This window comes from Alligator sinensis, unplaced genomic scaffold (assembly GCF_000455745.1).
Source record: "Alligator sinensis unplaced genomic scaffold, ASM45574v1 scaffold768_5, whole genome shotgun sequence".
NCBI lineage: Eukaryota > Metazoa > Chordata > Crocodylia > Alligatoridae > Alligator > Alligator sinensis.
The window spans coordinates 2,145,985-2,156,578 of record NW_005841991.1 but is presented as its reverse complement, the minus strand read 5'-3'; the positions used below and the strand labels follow the sequence as shown (position 1 = coordinate 2,156,578).

Sequence of the window (10,594 nt, the reverse complement as noted above, 5' to 3'; positions counted from 1 at the left end):
CTGGACATTTTTCCTCCCTAGGTGCAGCACTTTGCATTTCTCCTTGTTGAATTGCATTCTGTTGTTTTCTGCCCATATGTCCAACCTGTCCAGGTCTGCTTGTAGTTGTTCCCTGCCCTCCAGTGTGTCCACTTCTCCCCACATTTTTTTGTCATCTGCAAACTTGGACAGAGTACACTTCACTCCCTCTTCAATGTCTTCATCAGCGACTTGGACGAGTATCGGTCCTAGGACCGAGCCCTGCGGGACTCCACTGCCCACCCCCTTCCAGGTCGATACCGATCCATCCACTACAAATCTCCGGGTGCGACCCTCTAGCCAATTAGCCACCCACCCGACTGTGTAGTCATCCAAGTCTCAGCCTCTTAAACTTATTCACCCGTATGGGGTGGGATACCGTATCGAAGGCCTTCCTGAAATTTAAGTATATGACGTCAACCCTTACTCCTGCGTCCAGGCGTTTTGTAACCTGGTCATAAAAAGAGACTAGATTAGTCAGGCATGATCTACCTGCTATGAACCCGTGCTGGTTTCCCCTCAGCATAATTTGTCCTGCTGGGCTCTTGCAAATGTGAGCCTTGATAAGTTTTTCAAAGACTTTGCCAAGGATGGAGGTAAGACTGACTGGCCTATAGTTGCCCAGGTCCTCCTTCCTCCCCTTCTTGAAAATGGGGACCACATTGGCCCTTTTCCAGTCCTCCGGGACCCGGCCCGTGTGTCATGAGTGTTCAAATATTCCTGCCAGTGGCTGCGCAATGACGTGAGCCAGTGCCTTCAGTACCCTCGAATGGAGCTCATCCGGGCCTGCCGACTTAAACGCATCCAGTTCCTCCAAGGGACTCTGCACCATCTCAGGGTCTACGCATGGTAGTCTGGCGCCCTGCTGCTGCCTCTCTACAATTCCAGTGAGAGACTTGTCTTACCCCTCACTTGGGAACACTGAGGCAAAAAAGCAACAAACCACTCATTGAGGAGTTCAGCCTTGTCCCCCCTGTCCGTCACCAATTGCTTCTGCCCATTTAGTAGGAGTCCTATTCCACCCTGGGCCTTCCTTTTACTCCCTATATATCTAAAGAACAATTTTCTGTTATCCTTAACTTGGGATGCCATCCTCAGCTCCATGGTAGCTTTGGCCTGTCTAACTGCCTCCCTCCAAGCGTGAGCAGAGGAGGTATACTCCTCCTTAGTAATCTCTCCCTGCTTCCACTTTTTATATGCCCCCCTTTTAGCCCGTAGACTGCTCTGGATTTCTCTGGTCAGCCAAGGAAGCCTCTTGGCCCCTTTCCCCCTTTTTCCCCCACATCGGGATCGTCTCCCTCTGTGCCCGAAGGATCATTTCCTTAAGGCACAGCCACCCTTCCTGGGCTCCTATCTCTTCAAAACTCCTACTCTGCAGTGCATCCTTGACTAATCGCCTGAGCTCATTGAAATCAGCTTTCCTAAAGTCTGGCACTTTCACCCTACTAGTAACTTTACCCACTCGACGTCTTACAATGACTTCTATTATTTGGTGATCACTGTCCCCCAGGTGATCACCGATCTGTAGGTCCCCTACTATGTCATCCCCCATTGCCAATACCAGGTGCAGTAAGGCATTCCGCCGAGTGGGACCAAGTGGTACCTACTGCGTCAGGTGGAGATCCTGTACACAGGATAGGAACCTGCGTGAATGGTGGGACTTTGCTGTCTGTCTCCCAGCAGATGTCTGGGTAGTTTAGGTCCCCCATGACTACCGCCTCCTTAGTTTTCATGGTCTCCGAGAGCTGCCTCAGGAGCCCCAAATCTAGCTCTTCCCCTTGGTGTGGGGGTCTGTAGCAGACCCCTACCACCAAATCCCTTTCTCCTTGACCCCCATGTAACCTAACCCACAATCCTTCTACTGTCTCCTCCTTCGATTCCATCTTGATGAGAGTCGATGTATATTGCTCGTTGACATAGAGCACAACTCCTCCCCCTTTCTTCCCCACCCTGTCCTTTCTGTACAGCTTATAACCCTCAATGTGTACCGCCCAGTCGTGGGAAGAATCCCACCAGGTTTCTCTTAGCCCTACTAAGTCATAGGTGTTTTCTGCAAGCAGGAGTGCTAGTTCATCCTGCTTGCTCCTCATGCTCCTAGCATTAGTATATAGGCACTTGAGCCCTGTGACTCCGATCCGATGCCCAAAGGGCCCCTTATTGCTTACCTGTGGTGTACTGCTGGCTGCCCCATGGATTGCAGGTTCCCTTTGTTCTCCTTCTTCAGGCTGGACTGTCCTTGTGGGTGCCACATAGTTTGGTCGTCCACGGCGTCCCCCGCCCTCATCTTCCCCTCCCCCCAATGAGCCTAGTTTAAAACCCAGGTGTAGCTCTCCATGTTAAGGAAAGCTACGCATCCCTGCAAGCTGATGTTGTTGACCAGGGTGGATGACTGGAGACCCTCTGGGTTAAAATCCATGGGGAACACGGCACAGGGGACACAATGGTGGGAGTCTACTACAGACCTCCCACCCAAGAGCATGACCAGGAGCTCTCCCGGGAACTGACTGAGGCCACATGCTCCCAGACCATGGTTGTCATGGATGACTTCAACTACCCAGACATCTCATGGGAGGATTACTCAGCAAAATCTGAGTGGTTGCCACAATTCAAAAAGGATGTGGAGAAGCTTGAGAGAGTCCAGAGAAGAGCCACATGCATGATAGGAGGTCAGGAAAACAGACCTTATGACAGCAGGCTGAGATCTATGAGGCTCTTTAGCCTGGAAAAGTGCAGGCTCAGGGGTGATCTAATGGCCACCTACAAGTTTATCAGGGATGACCACCAGTATCTGGGGGAACGTTTGTTCACCAGAAGCACCCCAAGGGATGATGAGGTCAAACGGTTATAAACTACTGCAAGACCATTTCAGGCTGGACACAAGGAAGAATTTCTTTACTGTCCAAGCCCCCAAGGTCTTGAACAGCCTGCCATCAGAGGTGGTTCAAGCACCTACATTGAACACCTTCAAGAGTAAATTGGATGTCTATCTTGCCGGTATCCTATAACCCCAGCTGTCTTCCTGTCCTTCGGGCAGGAGGCTGGACTCGATCTTCTGAGGTCCTTCCAGTCCTAATGTCTATGAAACTTGGCCAGTCCGCTTCTCACACCAATGTCCACATTGTTAATGAAGATGTTGAAAAGAATAGGCCCCAGCCTTGGGGGACCCCACTGGTCACGGCACACCATGAGGATTGACTTCCATCAGCTACCACTCTCTGGGTCTGACCTCAAAGCCAATTCCCCAGCCAGCAGACTGTGATGTAGCCAAGGATGCAGTTGGCCAGTTTTTCTACAAGACTGTCGTGGGATACCAGATCAAAAACTTTTTTAAAGTCAAGATATAGGATGTCAATCTCTTCTCCCTTGTCCAGGTGATATGTCACTTGGTCATAAGGAAGTGAGATTGGTCAGGCAAGACCTACTCGGAACAAACCTGTGCTGGCTATCCCTCAGGCAGTTGCCTTCAGCCAGTTTGTCAAGAATGGTCTCTTTGATGATTTTTTCCAAGATCTTCCCTGGAATAGAGGGTCAGGCTGATGAGCCTGTAGTTCCCCAGATCTATTTTCCTCCCTTTCTGAAGATAGGCAGCACATTGGCCTTCTTTCGATCTTCAGGCACTTCACCCGAGTGCCAAAAATTCTTGAAGATCTGTGCCTGTGGCAGAACTATGATGCTTGCCAGCTCCTTAAGTACCCTGGGGTGTAAGCGGTCATGCCAGCTGACTTGAAGGTGTGAAGGAACACCAAGAGGCTGGACATGGTCAACATTGATAAAGGGTAACAGCTCTCCCTCACTCTGGCCATCCTGTACCATACTGAGCAGGGTTGTCCCCTGGGGCCGGTGAAAAAGCAATGCAAAATACCAGTTAAGCAGGTTGGCTTTTTCCTGGGCGTCAGTTGTTAGTTGACCCATATCATTTAGTAGAGGTCCAATGTTACCCTTGCTTTCCCTCCGGCTCCCCACATATCTAAAAGAATTTTTTATTGTCCTTGATACGTGTAGCCAGTTGGAGTTCAGTCACAGCCTTGGCTTTCCTGGTTCGCTCCCTACAGGTCTGGACCAGTGCAGAGTACTCCTTTGGGGTGGATCCAGCTTTCTATCCATTATAGGTCTTTCTTTTTAGATGCAGGAGGTCCACTAGTTCCCTGCAGAGCCAAGGGGGCTGCTGTGCCCTTTTTCTGCCTTTCCTCTGAGATGAGATAGACATTGCTCGAGCTTCCAGGATCACTCCCTTGAGGAGCAACCACTCTTCCTGAATTCCCCTCCCCTTTGGGTCTTGGTCCCTTAGGGCCTTGCCAACAAGCCTCCTGAGCTTGTCAAAGGCAGCTTTCCTGAAGTCAAGGACTTCAGGAAAGCCAACTGACTTACCTGCTTTAAGGCGGATGGTGAAGGTGATCAGCTCATGGTTGCCATCTCCCAGCTTCACTTAGATCATTACATTGCTGATTAAGTCATCTCCCTTTGCCAGTACTAGGACAAAGCAGCATTTTGCCTCTCGTCAGTCCATAGACCTCTTGAGTCAGATAGAGCTCATTCACGCACATGAGGAAGCTTTGCGACCATTCAGATGTGGCCAAGTGCTCTTCCCATGAGATGTCAGGATAGTTGAAATCTCCCATGATAACCATGCACTGGGAGCATGCAGCCTCAGCTAGTTCCCTGGAAAATTCCTGGTCAAGTACTTGATCCTGGCTAGGAGGTCTGTAGTAGATTCCCACCATTGTGTGCTCTGTGCCTTGTTCACCATGGATTTTGACCCCCCCCCCCCCCCCTCCCTAGGTGCCAATATCAGCTTGCAGGGACACATATCTTTCTTTGACATAGAAAACTACCTCCCCTGCCCCTTTTGTCCACATGATCTCTCTTGTACAAGGCATAGCCATTTATGCCTATAGCCCAGTCACAGGTGGAGTCCCACCAGGTCTCAGTTATCCCTATGAGATTGTAATCCTTTTTGTTTAGCAGGAGGACCAGTTCCTCCTGTTTGTTCCCCAAGCTCCTGGCACTGGTGTACAGGCACATAAGTGTCTCATTGGAGGCCCTTTCCTTCCCTACAGATTGCTCTGGGGCTGGGTTCCCTTGAGTGCCTAAGCCTGCTAGGTTTACAAAAGCTTCCCAGTTGTCCCAGCCACCAGTGGGAGGGTTCAGGATTGAGAGAGTGGTCGGAAATAAAAGGTAAGAAAGGTTTATTTATCTAACAAACACACAACTACACGTAGTATAACAAGACAACAATGACAAACAATAAAATTCCAAGTCAGCAACTTCTCAGCAGTCCCTTTTGATGCCTGGTATTCGACGAGCCTCTCAAAATTCAGCAAAGTCAGGCATCCCCAATCTGCACTGTCCAAGGGAGTATCGGGAAGGACCCTGGTATTCAGTCTTTGGACTCCTCAAGATCCACTGGCCCACTGAATCCATGTCAGCAGCTCCTCCTTACAGTGATAGCTTCTTCTACTATGCTGCGTGTCCCTTCTGTTGATTCCCGGATGTGCTAGTAAATTTATACCCCTTGAGCTATGCTGTTGGCTCACAGCCACTCTCAATCTTTATACTGCAAACTTTCCTTATATGACCAACCAATAGCAGTACAAGCCTTCGTGTTTTCCTTATACGATTAATTTCAGCTGCACCATCACTCACAAGGCCTCAAAACAGTTTCCTTTAAACTTTAACTAAACTTCTTAGCTGTAACACATTTTGCGATACATAGATAAGCAACAGGAAACACCTGGTTCAACCGTCACAGGGCACTCAGCAAGTGTTTTCTCCAAGCAGACAACTTCTCACTGCCACACCCAGTGGGCTTGCAGTGGAGGTGCTCCCCCCCCCCCATCCCCCAGCAGGCTCAGTTTAAAGCCTGGTCAAGCAGGTCAGCAGATTGTCACCTCAGTCCCCCTCTGGAGGGAGTCTCCCATGATGACCACTCTGCATTTTGTCTTCGGGAGAGTAAGGATGGGTGATCATCCCTTGCCTGCAGGAGCTGGCATCTCTGCAGGCTCAACTGGGGCTGCAAGAGGTTTATACCTGTTGCAAAGCCGCAGAGGGACTTGTCCTACTCTAGCTGGGAACTTTGGGAAGCAGCTGTGCAGACTGCCAAGCTCAGCCAGGGACAGCAACAATGGAGTGCAGCTTTCTCCTGGATTGGTTGAAATATCCTCATCCATGGATTTATATCAGTATAAATGTCTCATTTGTCCACACCCTTAGTGCTTAAATTAAATCTGAAAATGGAACTCATTGTCTAATTGCAATTTGAAACTTATTTTTTTGGTAAAAAAAATAATAATAAAAAAAATAAATAAATAAAAATCAAGGTTCTCACACACACCTCTCTCAGGGGAAAGGAAAGAAAACTCACTCTCTCAGGCCTTCTTTATCAATTATGGGGGGGGGGGGGGGGAGGGGGAAAAAAAGCAGCAGAATCACTGCCTGCCCTATCCCTTGCTTTTGCAGGCCATTTCTAATATTTTTATCAGAATTTAAGCTCTGTTAGTACTAAGTTATGAAGTTAATCTTCACATTATTCAAATACCCCTGGAAAGTAAAGTACAAACACAATGATGTTAAAATACCTATTCTGAACCCGCACAATGGAAGGGCAAGTAAGTGTAAGGTTATGTAGTGTTATTACTTAAAGTTGCTTCTTATTATACAAGAACAGCAGGACTTCTCATATGCACCCAAAATGAACAGACAATTAGTCATTGATAATACCCGTCAATCAATCCCTGATCATTACTGACAATCAGTGAATGGGAATCACAAATAGTCTTTCACTGACAGTAAATAGCAATCACAGATAATCACTGGTCCTGATTTAATGACACTCTCTGGCAATCAATGTAAAAATACTGGCATTATATCATGGAAACACATGTGTGATCATTTGTGGATCAATGGCAAACAATTACTGACACACTGTGACAGTCAGTCACTGACCAATCATCATTGATTGTCACTAGGAATCAATCACAAGCGGTTATTCACTGATAATTACTCATATCAATTGGCAATATTTCACTATGAGTCACTGGCAATCACTAGTAATCAATCACTAAAGGTCACTTGCTTTACTGCAAGATTTAATTAAGTAAAAAAGCTGGTTGTAGTTTTAACCTGTGAACATCATTCACCACTCAGCTGGGTCCATGTAACTCAGTGGTTCCCAATCTTTTTTTGCCGCAACCCACTGCTGGGAGCAAAGTGCAGCAGCAGTGACAGGAGGGCAGGGGTGAGAGGGCTCCCACCACACAGCACAGCTCATCCGTTCTTTGTGGCACCACAGGCATTGCTCCCACAACCCTCATTTGGGTCACAACCCAAGGTTGGGAACCGCTGATATAGCTGATTCTGAATACATTTGAAGGGGTAGTGGAATACTGAAAGTGGATCTGAGGCAGGGGAGCAACCTTTTTCTTGCATGTTGAGAAAGAAGCTAGGTTTCATCATGCAACTGAATTATAGAACAGCATTCTTTGGCTGATCACTGGGCTTTTCATTGCTTATAAATTCTCAGGTATATCACCAGTGAGGAGTGCAGAGGAAAAAACACAGGCAAAAATCTTGATAATAACTGATATCCGTAAGATCATACCAAACATTAATAGGAGTTCCATGTGGACATTGGAGAAGCTTATGAAGGGAGAGCCAAAAGGCATTAGTATGTACTGGCAGAATGACAACCATAAATATTGAAAGGAATTGTTGAACTAGAGCAGAACTTTAGCCCTCTGGTTCATTGTAATTCTGATTCTTTTGAGTATCCCACTCAACACCTAACTTTTGCATGGCTGGGCTTCAGGCTCTCACCTAAATATTCTTGCAGTACTCTTCACTCCTCCTGCTCATGAGAATCTGTCAATGTCCAGCTATATTAGGTCACACTTGATATATATGGATCAAGTCAGACCCAGTCCTCTTTTGTATGTGTTACCACTAGCTCTACTTGGTTAGATTTATACCTGCTCCTGTTTACATTTATCTCATCACTACTGCCTCCTGCTCAATATTAAGCAGAACTGCACATGTATATATGCATGTGTCTACCAAGACACTGCCCTTTGCTGAACAGAAATGTTATTTATTTGTTTAAGTTTAATGCAAACATAAATACCTATATACAAGGTTTACACATGCTGACAGCAATTACATTCACCTCCCTACAGTACCATCACCCTGCAGTGCGACAATTTAAATCAACATAAGCACCAGTAAATGTAGCAGCCAAATGCCCCCATTGTACTCAATCCAAAGTCCCACACCCTCAGACCTCTTCAGAAGCCTGTCAAATAGATCACTTTTGTAACATGCTGTAGAAATCTATATCCAAGTAGGAACAGGGGAAGGAAGATGATTCCAGTCTCAAGGGGCCTTCACTGGGAATGCCTGCCCCAGGAAGAGTAACATCTGCTCACTGCTAAGTGAAGCCATAGTTTCTATTCATGGGTGTAACAGCGGGGTCCTGCAGGAGGGCCGTGAGCTCCTTAAGGGCCCCTCTCCATGTCAAGTTGGCCCAAGGGCGCCCTCTATTTCTCACCCGCCACAACTTCGATGGTCTAAATTGGTTGGGAGGCTGCCTCATGTTTTCTTGGACACGGTCTGATGTACTCTCTAGTCCTGTAGACTCCTGGACCCCTCGTGGGTCTTGTCCTGCCAACGGGTGCTTCGGAGCACCCTAGCCTTATGGGCTATGCATGGCTCCCACCACCCTTGATACCACACCCCAAGCCTCGCAGATGGAATTGACGTTGGATTGTCCCCATCTTTCTTTCTACATACGCTGCCGCCCCCTCCTGGGGCTCTCCTCGACTTCTCGGGGGTCTTCCATGCGCCGTCACCCTCTCTCGGGGCCTTCTCTGCGCTGTCACCCCCTGTCTGGGGCCTTCTCGATAACGCCCCCTTTCTGGGGCTCTCCATGCCCACCCTTGGGCCACTCAAATGCTGCCCCCTTTCTGGGGCTCTCCACGCCCACCCTTGGGCCTCTCAATAAGGCACTCCCCTCTCCGGGGCTCGCCGTGCCTGACTTGGGTTTTCCAATAATGTCACCCCCTTTCTGGGGCTCGCCACGCCCGCACTAGGGCTTCTCAAAAGTGCCCCTCTCTAGGGCTTACTACACCCACACTGGGGCTTCTCCAAAGTGCCCCTCTCTGGGGCTGGGGTCTAAGCACCCCATAAGCTGTGCCCTCACTGGCGCCGGGGTCCTCACACTGCGCTGTGAGTCCCCGATGAGGCCTCCTCCTCCTACCCCTAATAGCCTCACCCAAACCACTGGTGTAATAAACAAAACAAAACACAAGCCCCTAGGCTACAACATAACTATATGCCACCTGGCTATAACCACATTGCTCCAACATCTTAGAGCTGCCTTCTGTTATCTGGTTTAGGCAGTACCTGCGATTCTCACTGCTTCTCATATCATGGCAGAGGGAGCTCCTGCCTCTCTGACTGCTGGTAGAGAACTGCCACAGGCCTCTGCTTCTGGGCTTTGTAGGAGCCAGGCCCTGCCTCCTACAGGCAGCTGACTGCTGGCAGGGGGGGGTCCTTTGCTCCCTCCAGTTTCCCAGCTGACTGCTGGCAGGTGTGGGTCATTTGCTCCCTCCAGTTGCCCGGCAACCCACAGGTGGACTCCTATTCCCTGCTAGGGCTCTTTTCCCCTGCAGTTTCCCCTCTCTAGGAGCAGGGCACCTTAGTGCTCTGCGACAATGGGGATTCCTGCAAAATGTTTTACATGAGAAAGGCTGAGGTGATTTGTCCTTTAATTGCATGTATTGGATAAATTTCATTAGCTCAAAAAAAAAAAAAAACCCTCACGTGGTTCCTATTATAAATGCATAATGCATCCCAGGCTCACTTTAGAGTTAGCTCACAGTTGAGTTGTTCATAAGGTTTATAAACAATGGGAAAACTATAATGGCAAATCAAGGAAATGTGTGTTCCCCATGAATTCATTCATTGGGACAATGTCTTGGCCTACCAGCTCCAAGGCTGAGGACTCAGTGTGCACCTTTCCCAGATTCCTGACTAATGTTTTTTCTTCCAGGTAAAAATCACCAGAATAAGGAATAATGTCTAAAACTGGAATGCATATGTGCAGAGAGAAGGGAGAGAGCAATATAAAAAAATGTGTAGAAGGGTAGAGAAACTTGAACTCAGCTTCACTGCAGGTTGTAATAAAAGAGTAGATATCTGGAGCCCAGAAAAGCCGAGATGTCATCACCAACACAACATGCTTGGTTGGCACAAGATAGTTCACACTTGTGGCAGAAGGGTTTACTTCTGGAGGCCCCAAAGGTGAGCCTCTAAGACTCCTACTAGCAATCATGTTAAGACACAACTGGAAAGCAATGGCCCCTCTCAAATGCTCAGAATCTCATTTAATTGTATTGCTGAGAACGGGGTTAGCAATGTTAGCCTTCAGACTATTCAAAAGTTAGCCTGAAGTCAAAGTGGCCTGGAGTCAAAGGGGCTCGATGATTTCCTGTTAAGTTTTGATAGCATTAACTGAACCCATTTTGTCAACTACCCAGAGAACAGTTTTGTCATCATAAAACCCTAAAGTAGATAAGTGATGCCT

General features: G+C 48.0%; 1 long non-coding RNA gene across 1 annotated transcript in view; it reads right to left on the bottom strand.

Moving 5' to 3' along the window:
- LOC102375121 overlaps positions 1 to 9,462 on the bottom strand; it is a 51,705-nt gene extending 42,243 nt beyond the window's left edge. The window contains exon 1 of the long non-coding RNA XR_323564.1: positions 9,412 to 9,462. This is a non-coding gene — a long non-coding RNA (uncharacterized LOC102375121). The remainder of the gene's footprint in view (positions 1 to 9,411) is intronic.
- Positions 9,463 to 10,594: the final 1,132 nt, after the last annotated feature.